We start from the raw sequence: 13,030 nt of genomic DNA on the forward strand, positions 1-13,030 counted from the left end.
TCTTATAGTCATTTTTTATGAAGCATTCAATTTTCACATGAGCTTCATTAATGTTTCCTGAAATCAGTGTATCATAAGAAATAACTGTTATATACAGTAGTCCCTATTGACCTTCTTTGCATCCCTTTAAAACTTTGCAAAAGTCCTTATCTTTCTGGTAATAAGCTGAGGGGATCTGAGGATACATGGGTAGAAATAGATCTTGGGCTGGCTAGGTTAAAGATTTAGTCATCTCCTAAAGTGATTTCTTCCATGAATTAATTTAATTAATGCATCATATACAGACACAAAAAATATATGCCATATGTTACAAATAAGCTCCTTGTCTGAAACCAAATATATTTAGCAGAAATTGTTCCCTTTTGTACAATTTATACCAACTTCTTGGGACTTAATCCTTGAAGTCTTCATGGGAACAGTTCTTAGGATGTCAGAGTCACATCCTCTTTTTCTGTTGGGATTTTCTGGGTTCAAGTGTTGATACTTTCACTTTTGGATTAGAATCTGTGCTGCACTGTGGACACAAATAAAAGAAAATTATATTGTCAGAACAATATTCCAGTGTTGCAGTGGGATTCCTTGTGGATCCTCTTAAATGCACTTGTAGAATTGTGATGCCTTTTAACTCTCTCTCTGTATATATATATATATATATATATATATATATATATATATATATATACAACCATGTATGTATATATATGTATATATATATATATATATATATACATGGTTATGCTTTTAATCTGGAATGGCCCCCATATGTTAAGTGTTTGGATCACAAATCTTGGCTATTGAGAGGCTGTAGAAGTGTGAGGAGCTGGAGTGTAGTTGGAGGAAGTAGGCCATTAGAGGCATGTGTGGACAGAACACTGGATCCTTGACCCCTGGCTCTTCTACTTCCCAGCTTCTTTCTTCTTCATGGCCCAGGCATGGTGTTCTGCCTTGCCACAGACCCATAGCAATGGAATCAAACAACACTTGGACTGAAACCTTGAGCCCAAATAATCCTTTTATCTTTTAAAGTTCATTTATCTCAGGTTTTCATACAGGGATGGGAAGCTGAATAAAAGCCTAACAACAACAACAACAACAACTATTTTTATTTCTTTCAGAGAGACATGAAAACAGTAACTCTTCTTATCCTCTCTCCTTCAGCTTGAGTATTGACAATCTTACAGGCAGTTGATATGGAGGGAGATAGAGACCTACTGTCCAGAGTTTCTCTGGCTAGCTTTTGTCCGGCAGTATTGGAAGGGCCTAAGGGAACTGTCTTGGGCTGTGTACACTGTTTCCTTTGGGACAGTTTTTCCTGAGGTTTCCTGTTGCTGTGATAAAATACACAGCCAAGGTAAGGAAGGGAGTGTTTATTTCAGCTTGGCGTTTCCAGGACCCTGGCATGCACTGTGGTGTTGTCTCCTAACCGTGCAGTGTTTAGAGGAGTATAGCATTCACAGCAGTAGAGACTTGCTGGGAGGGAGGACTCTGTCGCTTCTTGGCTTTGTGAATTTAATCAAATAGCTTCATCTTTCAAACTTTGTTCCCTTTGTATTCAAAACTGCCTGACTCCAGTTTTTCCTGCTGATAAATAATTTCACAGAGGCTATCACCTGATACAGTCATTGATACCAAGACCAAACATAAAAACAAGCTAACTAATAGTCATATCTACACACCATTAAGCAATCAAGTCACAGAATATTGTTTAAGCCACAGCAGTGACCAAGTATGTTTTTTTTCTAACCAATAAGGCCATTGGCTCTTCATGTTATCACTTCATTATTATTGAGGTCCATATTTAAGACATTCCTCTTCTTCACAATCTCCCTTGCTGGGTGAAACCCACTTTTCTTAAGCCATTGACATTGTCCAACACGTGGTCAGATTCTATTCTATTCATTGTGCTTCTAGTTTCTGTGTGTGATATTTGGACATCTGAGGATTTACTGACAGGGAAAATTGCTGGGTTAATAACTGCTGTTAATAAATGCTGACTATTGCTGGGTTAATAGCAGGCCATATTGGGTTTGCCTTTTATTTTTGAACTGGCCAATCTAAAGCCCACTTAACCTTTAAGAAGTACTAACCCTCTATCCTAAATGCTCCAAAGCCTGAACTTCCACAATTGCTGGCACCCTCTGTTCTCTGCAGCTTGCCTCTGTATCAAGCAGTCTGCTGAACTGAGACAAGAGGGCTAATCCTAACCTACACATCCTGCTTACTCTGCCTCGCCCATTCCTTTCTGGACAAGCCAGTCGAGGCTCCCAGGTCTTCCCCATCTTTCTCTCCCCTACCACCTTGTGCTGGAGGCAAACCTCATTATTACTACCTCTGTGCATCCTGGCATCATATATTCTTTCCTCTTGAACATCATTAGCAATAAGTCATATTCTTAATAGTTATTATTTACAATAGCAGGGATCTCAGCTGATCACAAAGTGCCAGTCCTTCTAAGAGGCTGACTCATGCCAGAGTGTGTTGATGTAGGATCAGTGCTGTGGAAGGTGACAGTTGAGAGCCTTCTCATTGGCTCAGCACTGTTGCAGAACACTGGCTGGCCCACCCCATCTTCCCTTTCCCCTCAGCAGATGACACATGGACTCCCAGGTCAGCCCTCAGAGCTCTCCCACCTCACAGCCTGCCTCTCTCAAGGGCAGTGGCAGAGACATGAATCCATGGAACATTCAAGGCCTCCAGACAATTTAAAGTGCGGCCACACCTCACTGAGAATGGCTGCTGGGCCCCACAGGGAAAGCTTCAAGGTCACCATGGAGCTGTCTGTACCACTTCTGAGAATGACTGTTGATGAACTGAGGGAAATGCATGAATAAAGTTACCTTTGTGACTGGGCTCTGGCTCCTGGCTCTCCTGTGTGTGCATTCAAGGTTGATGTTGCCAGCAATGGTATCCAATACATTTATATTAGTTTGAGCAGTTAAAAAAAAAAAAAGTTATCATCTCCTGCTCCTTGTGCTCACCAAACCTGAAGAAACCCCAAGTCCCAGATCTATCTCACTACCCATGTTAAGTCCCCCCTTGCATCCTGTCAATAAGACATTCCATGCCTTCCTTGGCATGTGATCTTGCTCAGTGAATTGAACCTGTCAACCTAAGTTGACTCAAGGATTGTGGATTTCTGTTGGTCTTAAGTTGGTGATGATATGAGAAAGGAAAGAGGCGAATGCCAAGTCCGGTGACTAGAGAGGTTGAAATCCTCAAATATACTGTATGGAATATGATCTGATTTTTTTTTATCCATAGCTCACTGGCTCAGGAAATGACTTAGTAGATTAATCTATGTTTCTCTTCAAACAAATAGATATGTAACAAGGGAGACTGAGAAGTTATGGAAGTATTTTGCCATGTGACTTAGGGAACAGGAAGTCCATCTATGACGAGAGAGAAGAAATAACTTAATGCTCACACAGAACAGGAAAGACAGAATTCCCTGGGTTCCTCCACTACTTCCTGGTTGTAATGGTTTGTATATGCTCAGCCCAGGGACTGGCAAAATAAGAAAGTGTGGCCCTGTGGAAGTAGGTGTGTCACTGTGGGTGTGGGCTTTAAGATCTTCATCCTAGATGCCTGAAAGTCAATCTTCCACTAGCAGCCTTCAGATGAAGATGTAGAACTCTCAGCTTCTCCTGCACCATGCCTGCCTGCACGCTGCCATTTTCCCGCCTTGATGATTAAGAACAGAACCTCTGAACCTGTAAGGCAGCCCCAATTACATGTTGTCTTGTATAAGACTCGCCTCGTTCATGGTGTCTGTTCACAGCAGGAAGCCCTAAGACACTGGTCTCACCTGACAAAACAAGCAATCTTTAAAAGAGCTGACAAAGAAAAAAATTGCCTACTCAGGGCTACTCAGAGAAACCCTGTCTCAAAAAACATGCATATCGTGGGCCCACTAACTGCTGCATCCCAGCTCACGTGTATGTAGGAGATTGGTGAGCCATCGCTTGTAACTTTAATAAGACACAATTCCACATTCCAAATAAATCTCATAAAAATATATACGCACCTGAGATGTTTGTTGTTGTTGTTGTTGTTGTTTTTGTTTTTGTTTTTTGAGACAGGGTTTCTCTGTGTTGCCTTGGCTGTCCTGGAACTCACTCTGTAGACCAGGCTAGCCTCAAAATCAGAAATCCACCTGCCTCTGCCTCCCAAGTGCTGGAATTAAAGGCGTGCGCCACCACCGCCTGGTCAGCTGCCACTTCTTTCTACAGATTCTGAGAACATCTTTTAACTAATCTTCAGCATAGGCCACAAAGCTCACAGTTGGTTTCCATGTTCACAAATCACAATTTTGAATAACCTATTAGAATCTACCAGAGAACTAAACACACACACACACACACACACACACACACACACACACACACCACCTCCACCACCACCACCTCCACCACCACCACCACCACCACCACCACCATCACCATCACCACACAAACAACAACAATAAAAACAAAAATACAGATCAGGGGTCTAAATACCTAGCAGTGAGATGTAGGAAGACAATTGAAAAGAAAGACAGCATAAACTCTCCCTGTTAAAAACAAGTTATGGCGACTGATACTTTGAATAACAAAATGCTCCATTTTCAGAGTCCCTGATTGAATGCTCAATTAAGTCCACTATAGATGTATGCTCTTCCACACCTAGCTGTTTATAAAAGCTGAACCTACCATTTGAGTGCTCAATTCTAGTGTGAAGTGTTTTACCATGGGAGCAAAAGCTCAGGCTTAAAAGGTAACGGACATCAGAACTATCCTGAACAAGAAAAGAACCTATCCCGAACAAAAAAAAAAAGAACCATCTGGCACGTTTGCCAACTTCCCCTCTGCCTCCCAGCGTGTGATGGGGCACCAGGACCACCCTTAGTTTGCAAGCTTCTTCATCTCCTCCGGAAGACTTGTAACAATCACTACTTTGAACAGAGTCCTAAACTCTAGCAACCCCAGGCTCAGAGTTGGGATCGAAATTCAAAAGAGACCGAACACTTTCGGCCACGTGCAAGTCTGGGCCTGAGAGGCCGCTGAAATTTCCTTTGGATTGGGTTACTCTCTGCCTTGGAGGTGGCGAAGGGGAGGGGGAGGGGCGTCATCATGACCTCCTCTAGGGCCCTACAACATGACTCCTGTGGTGCCAACCAACAAGTTGTTCACTGATGATTCCACAAGGATCTCTGGGCCTACAAGCAGGTCCTGGTCCACACGACTGTCGTCTTCGGAGAAGGCGCCACTCACCAACTGGCAGGGGTATGGCTGACACCTCTAAGGGAGCAGCTTTGCCGCTCTTCAAGAGGGCGCGTCCTGCAACGGACTAATCCAGTGTCACGGTTCATGCAGGTGTGCTCTCTGCAGTGTCTGTGCCACTTCGTTATATGTCAGTACACCAGAATAGACTTAATTCAGAAACTGCCTTTGGCAAACAAAGTGAAGGATTATTTGCAGGTGAAACACTACTGAGAGATGGGGAGCCCTGATTCTTGCACTTTGGGGATCAGAAACGAGACTTGAGTACAGACTTACGTCGCCATTGAAGTCTCTGTGGAAATGACTTGCAGTTTGTATGTGTGAGGGTCATCGATTCGTTCAGGGGTGGGGAAGTGTCTGCAGGGCGTCCTGAGTTTATTTTGGTTCTTGGAAAGGGATGTCTTGAGGGTCTAGACGTGTGAGTTATCTCTCCTTAGTGTGTAGAATAATCACACTGTGAAAGGCCAGATTCTCCTTAATGCCCCTCCCAGTCCTTTGCTGCTATCCGCTGTGATTCTTATGCATTAAAGCACATTTCATGTGTGTTCAACCCTAAGCAAAGTCGAATGAAACTTAAAGAAATATAAATTGCTATGACGTTAAACGGCCCAGTTGAATAAATGCATGTGGGATAAATAAAATAAAATAAAATAAAAATAAATAAAAATAAGCTGTGAGATTCCCTCCCCCTCTCTTTATCCTTGACCATTTATGTTAGAAATCTATAATAAAAAATATTCTTTTCTCTACCTGAAATGTCTGAGCATCCTTTGAAACTAAATAGGTCTCTTGTGAGTCGAGTCTGATGACTGGGGACTGTCTTTTTCAAGAGAGAAAGCACGTATTCTCACCCTTGCTGTATCTGCAAGACCACAGGGGCCTCCAAACTCCAGAACTGTCACCTGTCAGATAAAGGTTGTCTTTGTTCTGCTTGAACCAAACAAAGCAACAGTCACCAGATGTCATCCAGTACTGTCTAGTCCTTTGACTTGAGGGCAGGTGGTTAATTTTGAGAACTGTGTAACAGGCAGCCTTTGATTGGCTTACCACTTCTCAGTGAACTGCCTACCGCGTGTGTGACACGTCCTGACTTCATGTTTGTTCTCTAATTAAACTGATTTGTTTCTGTCTCTGCTATCTGTGGAGAGGTTTTTCTGGGTCGAGGGAAGATTTTTATCATATGCTATTGCCCTAGCAACAGTCAATTTTTTTTTTTTTTTTTTAATTTATCACAGGTTCCCCAGGAGAAGCAGGGAATTAGTACAGAAACTCTAGCTATTGAGAAAGCTTTACTCCATGGCCACCCAGGTCAGAAGCTAGCCCATGAGGTTTGCAGTAGAACCAGGTTAGGATCCCTTGACTAGTGGTGACTGTGCTGGCCCGCTGTGCGCATGTGTCAGGAGGCGGGGACTAAGTGGCCAGTGCTGGGCGTATGCGCCTTGCTCTTACCTGCTTCTTTAGGGTCGGCTCTGGTAATGGCCTTTACTCAGCCTTTCAGTTCAGTAGTCCCCGAAGGTACTTACTGCTCTTGCTCACTGAGCGCCTACCCTGCCAGGGCTGTGGGATTACAAAACCTGGCCTTCCGAATGCTGACGCACTGGAGACCATCGAATCACTCTTTCCTCAGTGATAGTTCTGTCTCCTCTTTGAACTTAGCCGTGCTATCAAAGGACGTGATTTATCACCTTACTCCGTAGGCATTAAGGCAGGGAAGAGATTGCTCACACTGCTTTAAACTTCTCTTTCCGGGCTTGCCCAGGAGCCTGCCTACCTTCTTCCATCGCCCTGGGTCCTGGGCGCAGAGTTTCCCTGTTAAGCAGTATGGTAGGCGGCCGACTAAGGAGTGGGAAAATCGATGTGATCTGAGAGAGGGCAAGCCTGTCCTCTCGGTCTGACACGCTGAGTCTTTTAGTTCAGTGATGAGTGAGAATTAGAAGCTGGGAAAGAAAGTGACAAAAACAGCTTCCCAACCTGTATCCAGACTGCATTTGTCAACTGCAAGGGCTCATGTAGACCACGCTGGCTGGCTTTGACTACCAATCCTCCTGCCTCTCTCTCTCCCCCACAAATGCTGTCTGTCCCGTGGCACTCTCTTCATTTTCACCGTTTGTCCCCCTGCCCCCACCTCGCCATCCCTTTCTTTAAACCTCAGAAAGCTATTCATCTGGCTCGTTGAAGGTGCCTTAGATAAGTAGAATTCAGATCAGACCACACGGAATTGCTTCTTTTCTGTGCTCAGCTGACACTGGGGCCCTGTGAGAGCAAATATGCTGCTTTTGCACGGAGCCAGTATCAGCAAGAAGAGATCTGTCTCAAGGAGAAAAGATGAGCAGGCCTTTTAGAAAAAGATCCCTACGTTCGGTTTTGATGCTCCATATTACAAATGCATCACCAAGTCTAATTGGCTTATTTTCTGTAGCTTGTCACACTGGTTGAATTAAGGGCAAACAAACAGATGGATGAATATTTGCTAGCTCCTCTATGTGGTTTGATATGCTTCCATTTCCCTGAAGTTTCCCAGCTTTAACGATGTACGCGAAATAAATAAATAAATAAAATAAAATAAATCAAGAAAAAGACATCCCCACACCTTCATCTGCAATTCTGAAGACAAGACATTTGGATATTCAGTTGCTAATAAGTTTGTGGCAAAGCCGTTCAGCAGACAAACTGCACCTGATATGATGAAAAACTTTATATGGAATTTAGTTACCTCGTTTAGTGCGATTATTCTCTGGTTCTCACAAGTGGAACATTAATATTAAAGATGAGTGCTATTCCATATGCTACTCATAGCATGTATTACCAATGTCCTGATATTTCTCAATTTAAAGCACACATAGTCTATAATGTTTCAGATATGGAATTATGGAACTACATTATTGTTATTGGGGAGGAATGTCATGTAATTTGTGAGACAAATTACATTTGTGCATATGCGCATTTACAAATTAATGTAAATGTTTCTCCTACCATTTTACAAAACATTAGGGACAATGTCTTTTGCATACTCTCCTATCATGAGATTACAGATAGATTCTCCAGCCAATGTTTCAAGCTCATCATTCTTACTCGGTAATTGCTTCACTCAAGTATTACAGAAGGACAAAAAGGTAGAACAAACATTCAGTGCACATTACAGGATATTTTGATCTATCTTCAATTCTCTCTCAATAAATCCTTTGGATAACCTACTGCATGAAAATTTTGGTTTTTATTATTAAATCCAATTGTCATTTCATTTTAAGTGGCTAAATATGTACTTTAAATATCTTTAAAACTATTTAATTACATTTCAAGGCATATGGAGATGAAAATAAACTTTACTTCTATGCTTACTGTAAAAACCAATTAAATTTGAAAATGTTATGCTTCTACTTGAGCAAATAGAATAACTTCCTTGCAGTACAAGTGAATGTTTCATCTCTGGTCTTGCCATTATCCTTGCTTTATTAACAAGATAAGCAAGGTATTAACGAGTCCACCTAAGCATCGATTTATCCATCCAGCTACCATCAGTGTAGGTATCAGCCAGCCACCAATTTGTATTTTCTTCAATGAGCTAGTTAACTTTCCATGGCTATCACACAAAGCTGAGATAACCAGCCTAACAGGGAACACGTTTACTTGGACTCAGGATTCCAGGGGTATTGTTACAAATTCAGTTGTCTTTGTTGCTTCGGGGCCTGTGTGGCATCATAATGAGACCATGTGGCATTAAGCTGCTTACCTCCTGGAAGGTGGAATGAAGTATAAAGAGGAGGAGACTGTAATACTCAATTTCCCCACCAGAGGACGCCGGCAGTGACCACACTTTCTCCCACAGGTTTCTACCTGTTCAAGGTCTCACCATCTCCTGTTAATGCCCCAGATTGGCAGCAAAGCCTTTGAGGGACACTCAAGGGGCAAGTCAGAGCAACCACACACTTCAGAGACTCTGCTAGATTCTAATAGGATTAGCATTTTCAGGTTGTCCGCATGGAACTTCAGAGTGAAGGTATGCTAAGACTCAGGAGGAAATTGCTTTGAACTTAGAGGAAGTATTTAACAAGGCAGATGATCTTTAAAAGAGTCAGAAAGACAGGTAATGAAAGAACCTAGCCTTGGAAGCCAGAACACCTAGTTTCAGATTCTGTGCTACGCTTTAGTCTCTGTGTGATCCAGGCAATCTGCTTAACCCATCCCATCTTAATCCCCTCGTCTATAAATGAGAAGAAAATGTTACGGCATTACTTTACATGTTTGTTCTAAGGGTAAGCGCATCATTCTAAATAATTTCTGAACTAAATAAATCACGACACTTTGCACATGGTAAGTATTCAAGAAATGCAGTCTTACTTCTTGTGTTTGATTCCGTTTAGTTCTTTGTCTTGTTTTTTTTTTCCTGCTTTATACCCAATTCTCTGGTTCATTTTTCCCCAATCATTTAAATATTCATTGAATACATATAGCATACATGGTACAACCATCTGTGGTAGGGATGCAGAGACTCTGAGTCCCTGAAGAGTCTAACCGCTTAACAGAGGAGAGAGCAGTGAGAGAAATCAGTAAAGGATAATCAAGGGGAAGAAAAGAGCACACCGCCTTTGCCCTGGAAGACAGAGCTGAGAATACAGAGTTCCGGTTGCCTTAGCAACTGATAATCCATAAACATGTCCTATGGAGAGGTTTTCAACAAATAGGTTAGAAACTCTTAAAAAAAAAATCTACTCATTAAACTGCAGCGACACGAGATGAGGAAGTGCACCTTGTTGCCTGTAGGGGGCGACAAAACCGCAACATCCAGGTCTCTGGGTCCAAACATCCTCTGCTGTGTGCCCCTGAGCAGGTCATTCAACGCCTCTGGGCATGGTTTCGCACTTGAAGATAACTGCCGTTATTTCATAAAAGAAAAAAAGAATACGTAAGCCACTTACTGTGCCATTAGCACGCATTCACCATTTGATACACACCGGCCGTTACTTTCTCCTCTCAGAATTCTTGCAAACTGTTTCCCTGCAAGTCTCACCATGAGCACTGTGACATGGTGACCGCGGTAATGCCTCAGGATTCTTTACAAGAAAAGCACTTTAAATACAAACTGATTTTCCATGTGAATTACTTAAACCTTAGCCCCAAATTCTTGTTTGAAACTTTTATTTATTATGTGGTAATTTTATGTCTAGTAATTTTCTTTTAAATCTTCTCTTAACCAGCTGACACAGAACATGTACGCAACTGATGGTTGACTGGAAGGTCACATGTGAAAAAAAAAAACTCAACAAGCACAGTGAATAACTGAATAACTAGCTTATTTTCAAACAACGAAAACGAGTTTTGAGTTGTATCACAGTGAGAACATCTCGGGTTCTGGGGACCGGGGTGGGACCAAGCCGCCTCATTCCTCATGACCTAGACAGGAAGCCAGGCACTCATTCAGCTCTTCTCCTCGGTTTCAGCTGCCAGGAAGCAGGCATGAGATTTGCTTTTGGTTTCTGATGTTCCGTGGCTGTCTTCACAGGGACACCCAGCGTGACTTTGAGCTCAGAGGCAGCAGGGATCCACGCCAGAACCCAGGAAACCTAATGATCTGCCTCCTCCTTTCACTACCAGAAGTAATTCTCGGATTTACAGAGCCCTGGCACACCTTTGGGCCGTGCATTTAGGCTCTATTTCATCTCTAGAGCCAAGGGATTCCATCCCAAAGGTCAAACCGGTCGGAAGCTGCCTTGACACTGACAGGATGAATCTTTCCCGGGGCGGCTCCCAAGCGCTGCAGGTGTCTGGGCAGCAGGGATCACTCTGCATCCCAGAGTGAATGCCTTGGCTTCCAGATTCTCACAGAGCATCAAAGGCTGATGGGACTTGCCTCAGTTCAGAGGCGGGGAGGTACTGGAGGCGGCATTAACTGTTGGATCTTGATAACCTCCCCACCCACCTTGTGACGCCCTCTGGGCTCAGAAGCCCATAACCCCTGACTGCACAGGCTTTTCTTGGCAGAGACTGCAGCGCTTCGGGAACTTTCCATTTTTCACATGCCAAGACTATGCCGCCAGTGTGCTGTCAATGTGCTGGGCTTGAAAGCGTTCCTGGGTGGTGTGCTGGGGGCCGAGGTTTGTTCGCACTTGCTCTCACTGTGTGTGGGAAGCTCCCCCCCCCCGGGAAGAGGTTGCGGCTGGGCACGCCCAGCTTAGCACTGATCTTCTTCCCCCAGGGTTGGAGGCTCTCAAGCCCTGGAAGGGTGCCCGGCGCTTGCAGGAGGCTTACAATCCTCCAATTATTGTCAATGCACTGTGTTACTTCCCTCCAGTCATGAAGTCAGAACACCATAAACCGTTTTTCCGTTTGCTCTGTGAATTTCAGGACACAGCATTTTAAGTCCCAAAGATGACATCTTTGGGTGATATTCCCTTTGTAAATTTTGTAACATAATCTTTGAGGGCTAGCAGTATCACCTATTAGAAATCTCGCCCGAAAACATTTGTTAGCTGACTCTAGTCCTCACTCCCCTCCCCTTTCGGGGTTTTATTTCTACTTAGCATGTAGCCTGTAATGTCTTTTTATTAAGATCAGAAATTTAATTATGTACATATTTGAAACCTGAACCCATTAAGTCTACAGATCCCTTGAAAATGCCATTTGCCAGGTGTGCAATCACAGTCAATGTGCAAAAATGTCGCACAACAATTAGGTTTTACAGCTTAACTTACAACGGGCTGAGGGACTAGCTCTTTAGATGGAGAGAAATTGCTCTGGAGACCGTAGAGCAAATCAGGATAAGAAGTGAGAAGTGAAATCAAGAGGATTATGTCCCCACAAAAGATGTTGGCAAGGAGGGAGAGACTGAAGCAAGGAGGACACGCTGAGTGAAAGAGAAAAGGGAACAGAGTCTTCCAGTACGGTGGCTCTCAACTGTGGGCCGGAACCCCTTAGGGGGTGGAAAGGCCTTTCACAGGGCTCGCCCAAGATCATCCCAAAACACAGATAATTCCATTATGATTCGTAACTGTAGCAAAATTACAGTTATGAAGTAGCAACAAAATAATTTTGTAGTTGTGAGTCTCCACTGCATGAAAGGGTAGCAAACAGCATCAGGACGGTCGAGAACCGCTGATGTACCAGGAGGCTCTGCGGCCACCTCCCCTGCCTCCGGAGACTTCCCAAAGCCGAGGCAGCCAGGCCTTCCGGGTGCTCCCAGGTCCCCGCCAGACCCCCACAGGGTATGTGTCTGTCTGTTTATGTATTGCTTTGCCCTTCACATCATCATCATGATTTATGAGCTGTCTTTCCTAGTAGACTCTAAACTCCCCAAGGTCAGGGACTGGGAGAAATGTCTAAAACAGTATTCCCTATGAAATAAGGTACCTGTGCCTGCAGTTGTCCAAAGGGCAGGTAACGTCTGTGATAGGCTTCAGCTAGGTGCACCTTCTACATACACTCTTTCAAGTAGGGACTCGGTATGGAGGGGAACGGGGGGGGGGAGGGGGCTGTAGTAAGCACACAGCCTTAGGGTTCAGCCAATCCCCAAGGATGATCCAACCTGCCCAAGGCTGCCTCTGCTCAAAAGGAATGTTTTTGGAAGATGGCCACATCCAGTACCTTGGATGACCGTCTATACCTAGCTGGGGCAACTCTGAGGTATTCTATGGGTATTCTAGACCCATAGAGACAGTGGGCCTGTCTAATGTTATTTGTGGCTTTTGCAAGTTGACCTTTCTCTCTTTGTCCACTCCTGGTTATTTATTCTCCCTCTTCCTCTCTCTCTCTCTCTCTCTCTCTCTCTCTCTCTCTCT

General features: G+C 43.7%; 1 long non-coding RNA gene across 1 annotated transcript; it reads right to left on the reverse strand.

The window, feature by feature from the left end:
• Positions 1-244: 244 nt before the first annotated feature.
• On the reverse strand, positions 245-10,225 carry LOC116085112. Its single transcript, XR_004116426.1, has 2 exons — positions 10,175-10,225; positions 245-514 (listed from the first exon to the last, which is right to left on the reverse strand). It is a non-coding gene; the product is annotated as an uncharacterized LOC116085112 (long non-coding RNA).
• Positions 10,226-13,030: the final 2,805 nt, after the last annotated feature.

Source organism: Mastomys coucha, unplaced genomic scaffold, assembly GCF_008632895.1.
Source record: "Mastomys coucha isolate ucsf_1 unplaced genomic scaffold, UCSF_Mcou_1 pScaffold9, whole genome shotgun sequence".
Lineage (NCBI taxonomy): Eukaryota > Metazoa > Chordata > Mammalia > Rodentia > Muridae > Mastomys > Mastomys coucha.